The sequence below is a fragment of the Pinus tabuliformis genome, chromosome 9 (assembly GCF_031772625.1).
Source record: "Pinus tabuliformis cultivar Carrire ecotype Pingquan chromosome 9, CPIR1, whole genome shotgun sequence".
Lineage (NCBI taxonomy): Eukaryota > Viridiplantae > Streptophyta > Pinopsida > Pinales > Pinaceae > Pinus > Pinus tabuliformis.
This window is the reverse complement of record NC_142307.1, coordinates 835,856,816-835,863,742: the sequence shown is the minus strand read 5'-3', so window position 1 is coordinate 835,863,742 and position 6,927 is coordinate 835,856,816. Positions and strand designations below refer to the sequence as shown.

The window sequence follows — 6,927 nt, the reverse complement described above, 5'->3', positions numbered from 1 at the left end:
TCCTGGAACTCCCTTCTTTAATTTTATCAACCCGGTAGTTCGTAACAAACTTGGAAGCGACGGTGCTGTATGCACAAGTACTAGCTCTTGCCGCAGCTATCACTTGGTCAGCTGGCACAAGTCCGCTAGGGGCTTAAGCCAACTTCTATGAGCTCTTAGAAGAAGCTTGTTAACTGATGGATGAAAGCTAACTCAAAGGAAGTTGATCTACTTGCGGAAAGAAACTGAAAGCCAAAAGGAAACGCAAACCCTAGCAAACCCTAATTCTACCAGCTAGTCCTACTGACGCAAAGGAGAGCATGAAAACTACTAAAAGAGATGCCATTACTTCTATGAAGGTAAAATACATGTGTCTAGACTACCTCTATCTGAAGAAAACATCTTTTTGTATTTTTGTTTAAGTTGTTGGGATTATCATGCATGTGCTTCTAACTATTTTTTACTGTGCAGAGGTGGATCAAGGAGGATAAATGCTTGGGAAAGGTTGGCAAGGTTCAGAGAGGGTCTAAGGGGTCCCTAACACCCTTCCAGAGAGTCTCACAAAGTTTGGCTGCCAAGAAACCGTGTTTATGAGCTTCTACAGGAAGTCTGTAGGGGTTCTACAGGATGTTCAGGATTTCTACAGGATGTTCTGTAATTCTTCTACATGATGTTTTGAAATGGGATTTTGGAGCATGGATGGAGGGAAAAAGATGGAGGAATGAGTATGGAGGTGAAATAGGGGTGTGAAGAGGTCTAGGACTTGGTGGATGAGGCTAAGGAGTGATTGGATTTGTTCAAGGATGGAGGAAGCGATGATGCACAAGAATGTAGGAATTAGGGCAAGGTGGGGAAAGTATGGCAAATGAAGGGTACGAATCATGGACTAAGGGTTGGAGCAGATTATCTGATGGATTATGGGTAGATAGAGAAGGATAACAGGTGCTCTACAAGTTATTTTTCGAATTCAAGAAATGAAGACTTGGAAAATCAAGAACCTAATTACCTTGACCTAATCTGACCTAGATAATATCAAAAGAAATGGAACAAAAGTTTATTTGCACAAAATCAGATGAACTAACTATGCAACTAAGCAATCATAAGCCTAAGCATGCAGTCAAAACTGATATCAAGTTTGACAACTAAGAATCCAACACTAATACTTGCATGGTGAAGCAAAACAACGTTTTTGTGGGCAGCAAGGTCACCTTTGTCCCAACTCACGATCCCACTGAGGTAGAGGTAAGATCAGAGGTGCTTGAGCCCCTTTTTCCAAGGATCCTTTATGTTATTAATCTATCCAAATCAATCTGAACATGAAAATCTACTTTAATCATCAAAAGCAACCTAAATAACACAACAAGTTTTAAATCTAAATAGCAGATTTTACTCTAAGAATGCAGCAAAGACACATGAAAGTAAACAAAGGAGGTACTGGGCGCTTGAGATGGGCCCAACCCCAAGAGCTACAGCCTCCTAAGAGAGATTTAGAGTTGGTGCAAAGCTGGATTAATCTTTATTGAGCAAGAAAAGAAGAGTTACATCAAAACTGTCCACCATGGAAACTTGAAAATGTGCTGAAAGCAAAGCTAATCTACTGCATAAAAATCGAACTACAAACTAGCTAACTTCTACCTACAAAATGACTAACCATTGGCTACAAGATGACTAACCACTAGCTAACCCAAATGAGGCCCTAAGCCTTCTTATTTATACAAATTGAGGACCCAACAGTCCTTCTAAACGTTAGGGACTCGGCTGCCCAAAACTTGTAGTTAACAGCAATCCTACTTGACTTGCTTGGCTGCCCTTGTGCTAATTGATTTGGTGGCCCTTGAACTCCGAGCTGATGGTGGAGAATTCGAGGTAAGGGCCCATAAATGAAGGGGACACCTTCCTACAAATCCTCTCCCTTGTTCTCCCACGAATTTGGCTGCCAAGTGCTCATTAAAACCTTCAATTTTGTCTCCAAGTTGACCAAAAAGGCTACACAAAGCACCCATTAGACTTGTTGGCATAATGACTAACCCAATTCACTCTATTAGCATAAATATAATAAAAAACATGCAATAAACTAATGAGAATGGTGGATTAAGTCGAATTAGGAGGTTGAATGAGCCCAAATAATTATCCATTTTTGGGGCTCATCATCACCCCCCTACTGAAAGTGTTGCTCATCCTCTGAGCAACCAATCTATCTCCTCATCTTTGATGGCCTTGGTGGCCTCCCTGTCATGCCAAGCTTCTGAAGTGATGTCCTCTTCTCTGTCATGAAACCATGCTTCTTTGTTCTTCCCACTGCTTGTGCTCCTTTTCCTAGAGAAGTTTCAGCTTTGGTATGATTGTGCAAGTATATTCAATCTGATGGTGGCAATGGTGGTGAAAGGAGATGAAACCAGTGGAGGATGGAAGAAAAGAGTGGTTGCATGCCTCCTCAACAAACTTCAAGCTTCAAATCCCTCTCCATAATTGATTCTGGCCTGCCCAAAGGCTTCTACAGGATGTTTCTGGTAAAAATACAGAACTTCCTGTAGAAAGTCCTGTAGCTTCCTGTAGAAGGTTGAACCATGACCAGATTGTGTCCGAACCTTGAAAAAATGAGTGTTCATGGAGGGGATGGATGTGCTTAGGGTGGCTAGCACAGGTGCTGCCTCCCTAGCTAAAATCTCGGCCAATTTCTCCTTCTGCTGCCCTCTCCCCAAACTTCCTTGTATGCCAATCCCAAACAACGCAAAGCCTTTGAACTCATTTGATGAAACTTCCTCAAGAGTAATTCCCTTGATGCATCATCTAATTCAACAACTGATCCATCTGCAAGTTGTTGAAAAGCACTCCTTTCAAGCGAATTTTCCATGGCGCCCTTCACTAGCAGACGATTTTGTCCCATTGGTTCCGTGACAATAACACCCATGGATTTTCGATCACAATCAAACCCCAATAAAGCCTGCCTCTTTGATATTTGTATCCACCTATCACAATTGCCCAATTTCACTGTGCCACTATTGAGAATGGCACTTGTATCACCTGCCATTGGGTCTGGAACTCCCATTTTTTCAACCAATACCTTCAAGGCTGCCTCAGTGGGAATACCAGTAGCATGGAACTGGTGACCATGATAAGATATCCCTGCATCATTGCAAACTGCAGCAACTTCTGCCAGAGTTTCTAAATTTTCCCCCATATTATGTGCAGGCCAATCCAATATTTTTCCATCCTCAGGATTATATGTTGTTCCTTCAACATTAAACTCTCTAAGTGAACCAGCACTGTGCCCTATGGCTATAAACTCACTGACAGACATTTGATTGGTTGTAAGAGTACCTGTCTTATCAGAGCAAATCACTGTGGTGCAACCCAAAGTCTCCACGCTCGGTAACTTACGCACAATAGCATTCTTTTGTGCCATCTTACGAGTACCAAGAGCCAAACATGTAGTAATCACAACAGGAAATCCCTCTGGTATAGCAGCAACTGCCAGAGCAACAACAATCTTAAAGTAGTACGTACATTTCTCAAAGGAAAACCTGATATTTTTTTGGCCACCCATCTATGACTTCCCATGAAAGAAAATATTTGTAGTTCATGATCCAGACAAGAATACAAATGGCACCAATCACTGTTGTCAGTCTTTCACCAAATTCATCTAACTTTCTTTTCAAAGGGGTATCATGACATTCCATTGAAGCTTCCTGAATTTGTGCCTGAATTTTACCTATTTCTGTAAACATGCCAGTGCTCACAACAATGCATGTGTAGCAGCCATTGGTAACTGTAGTTCCTGCAAACACCATGCATTCTTTTGACTGCAACTCACAGTCACACAAGGTGGCTGGATATGTTCTTTTGACCACAGGCATGCTCTCTCTGGTCAGGGAGCTCTGCTCCATCCTAAAGGTGGATGTCTTGAGGGACACAATTCTCATGTCTGCAGGAACCTTGTCTCCCACCTTCAGTTCCACTATATCTCCTGGAACAAGTTCTCTGGAGGGAAGATCTACAACATAATGTCCATCTCTCAAGACCTTTGCATGATCAGATTGCATTTCTTTGAGAGCTTCCAAAGCCTTCTCAGAATTATTCTCCTGCCATACTCCAACAATGGCATTGAGGATGAGAATCAGGAGAATGACCAGGGGCTCTACATAGGCTGTTATGCCCTCCTCAGAAGACACATTATCATGAAAGTAGGCGAGAAGAAATGAAATGCCAGCTGCCAGCAGAAGTATTTTAACAACTGTATCATCAAATTGCTCCACTACCAGCTTCCACAAAGGTGTACCATTTTTCTTCTGGAGCTCATTCCATCCATATATTTGACGGTGTTTTTCCACTTCATGAGAATTTAAACCATTCTCTAAGATCACATCATATTCTTCTAAGCATTCTTCAAGAGTTTTAGACCAAGCAGGGAATATCTTGTCCTCCATGGACTATGAAATAGATGATCAGATTCTGAATTCAAACAGATTGCTCCACCATTAACAGATCTATAATGCGTTTGAAAAACTCCAAAATCAATACTTTCAAGAACCCTGGTAACCTTGGACACGAGCTTTAACTACTTTTCTCATTTCAAGCTTGAATTTTGACAAAAATATCGAGTTTTCCTTCTGCAGAGCTATTTTCTACGTTTCATGTAGACGACTTCCTGTAGAAACGCCTGTAGAGTGCCCCTGCGCCTCTGAGTGAGCCCGATACGCTGGAGAATTGTGAACCAGGCCACAAAGCTCAATGGAGGACGATGGGTTAATCATTTTGTGGAATCAGAGGATGCATACTTCAGTTGAAAATGTTGCAAGTGCAAGTTAACAGCAGTCTGTGAGTTTCAGCTGAGCGTTCGTTAATTGCTGCGTGATTTGTGGTGAAGGAGTGAGGTGGCCAGGTGTACGTGGCCACATGCAGACGACAGTGCTATAATGAGCTGCATGTCCTCTTCTTGTTAATCAGTTGCACTGGAGTTAAAGCCTCTACCACTGTCTGTTTTTTTATTTTCAATTTTCACGTGAGTGACTTACCCATGCATGCTGCGTGATTTTTGCCTGGATGAGTGCAATCGGATATGGCTAGCTTCCTGGCTGAATCCCCCCATCTCATTCGTTCATGCAGTGCTTAGATTAGATTCATGCAATAGAGGAACAAGGTTTAGTCACGTACCTGAAGTCAGATGGTTGCTGTGAGGTGCTTTTTGCTGTTGCATGCTCATATTCTGCTGCTGCATGCCTGGATCCTTTGGTTGCATGAGGGCTTGGCTGATGATTTTTGGTTGTTTTCCTTGTGCAGGTGTCCTCTGGCCGGATGCATGCTGCAGGAGTTCATTTCCACGTTCAGATCTGCACCTTCAAGCTGCTGCTGCTGAATTTTCACAGGACTAGAACTTGTTTTCGCCATTGCTCCCAAACGGTAAATCGGATTGATCTGAAACTTGCTGAGTGCATTCCTATCATCATTATGCACCTCCCATAGCAAAATCGTGATCAATGGATGCACAGATTTCGAGAAAAATGGAAAATGGCTGAAGATTTCAGAGATCAATTTCTCGGAAACCGTGCATCGGAATCGGCTGAAACTGCTTGGGTAGGTTACTATCACCCATATGCATATCCCCATGAAACAGGTTTTGAAACGGATGCACGGATATGGAGAAAATGCAAAAATGGCTGATGGTGATGGAGGCTGATTTCTTGGAAACCGTGCACCGGAATGGCCTGAAACTGCTCAGGCATGTTGCCATCATCCCTATACAATTCTCTGTAAAACGATTTTTCAAATGGATGCATGGTTTTCAAGTTATGGCAAAAACAAATTTTGTTCTATGTATTTTCTCTTCAAAGAATTTTGCAAGTTTTTGCATGGAAAGAAAAACTAAGCTTGGGCTGTGATGCAGGTATGGAGATGATGGAGCAGGAGTTTGAAAAGTGAAGGAGGACTTCTGAACCCTTGAGGAAGCTACCATGTTCGCCAAACCACCTTTTTGAAATCCATTTCTAGCTTCCTACAATTTCTACAGGAACTTCCTGTAGAAGCACAATGAGGTGGAAAAGATGATGGAAAACGGTGAGGAATGGGAACATGGATGCTTGCAGGCATAACCAATGGATTCCAAGCTTTAGATCCCCTTCCAAAATCGAATCTAGCTTGCTTGAAGGTTCTACAGGATGTTTCCTGTAGAAATATAGAACTTCCTCTAGAAGGCACAAAAACTCCTTTGTCTTTGTTTTGAGTGATCCTCCTGACCTACAATGTCATTGCTGCAACTTGAAATTATTCAATGGAAATCAGATTTATTTTTCTTTTTCTTTTTCTCTTTTTTTTTTTTTTTTGAAAAACAACTAGGGCACCTCATGGAGGTTTTCACCCTAATTGCCTGCCCTGGGCGCCTCCAAGGGAGGTTTTCACCCAGAGATCTTATTCTCTTTTCTCTTTTTTCCCAACCCATTGACCGCCTCATGGAGGTTTTCAATCAATGAGCCAATCTAAGGCGCCTGCGAGGAGGTTTTCACCTTAGATTTCTATTTTACTCTTTTTTCATTTTTTTTTTTTTTTCTACCCTACCCTACTTGAAAAACAAAATCGTTCTCAAGTATAAGAATACTTCCAATGGAGCCATGTGCACATCGAGATTAGAGATAAACTGATGTGAAGGCTTGAAATCCATGCTTTGACAGCTATCCGGATCTCAGAGACCAAATGATTTGACTTTGAAGGGGTCAAACATAGCTGAAGAAGAGAGTACTGCTGCAACTTAGTGACCGTCTGAAACCATGTCTCAATATAGCTTTGATATCCTTGGTCCTTTTGCTGATATGGATCATGTTTCATGTCACCTTCTAACATGACTTCCTCATCTTCCTCTTTTTGCTGATCTTTCTCTTGAATACATGGAAGATTTGATGGTAACCATGAAGGATCTTTCTTTATCTCTACTTCTGATGTCTTCTCTTCATCAAG

The 6,927-nt window shown here is 41.9% G+C and overlaps 1 pseudogene; it reads right to left on the bottom strand.

The window, feature by feature from the left end:
* Nucleotides 1–2,638: 2,638 nt before the first annotated feature.
* On the bottom strand, nucleotides 2,639–5,335 carry LOC149151388 (calcium-transporting ATPase, endoplasmic reticulum-type pseudogene; annotated as a pseudogene).
* Between the last annotated feature and the right edge of the window lie 1,592 nt (nucleotides 5,336–6,927).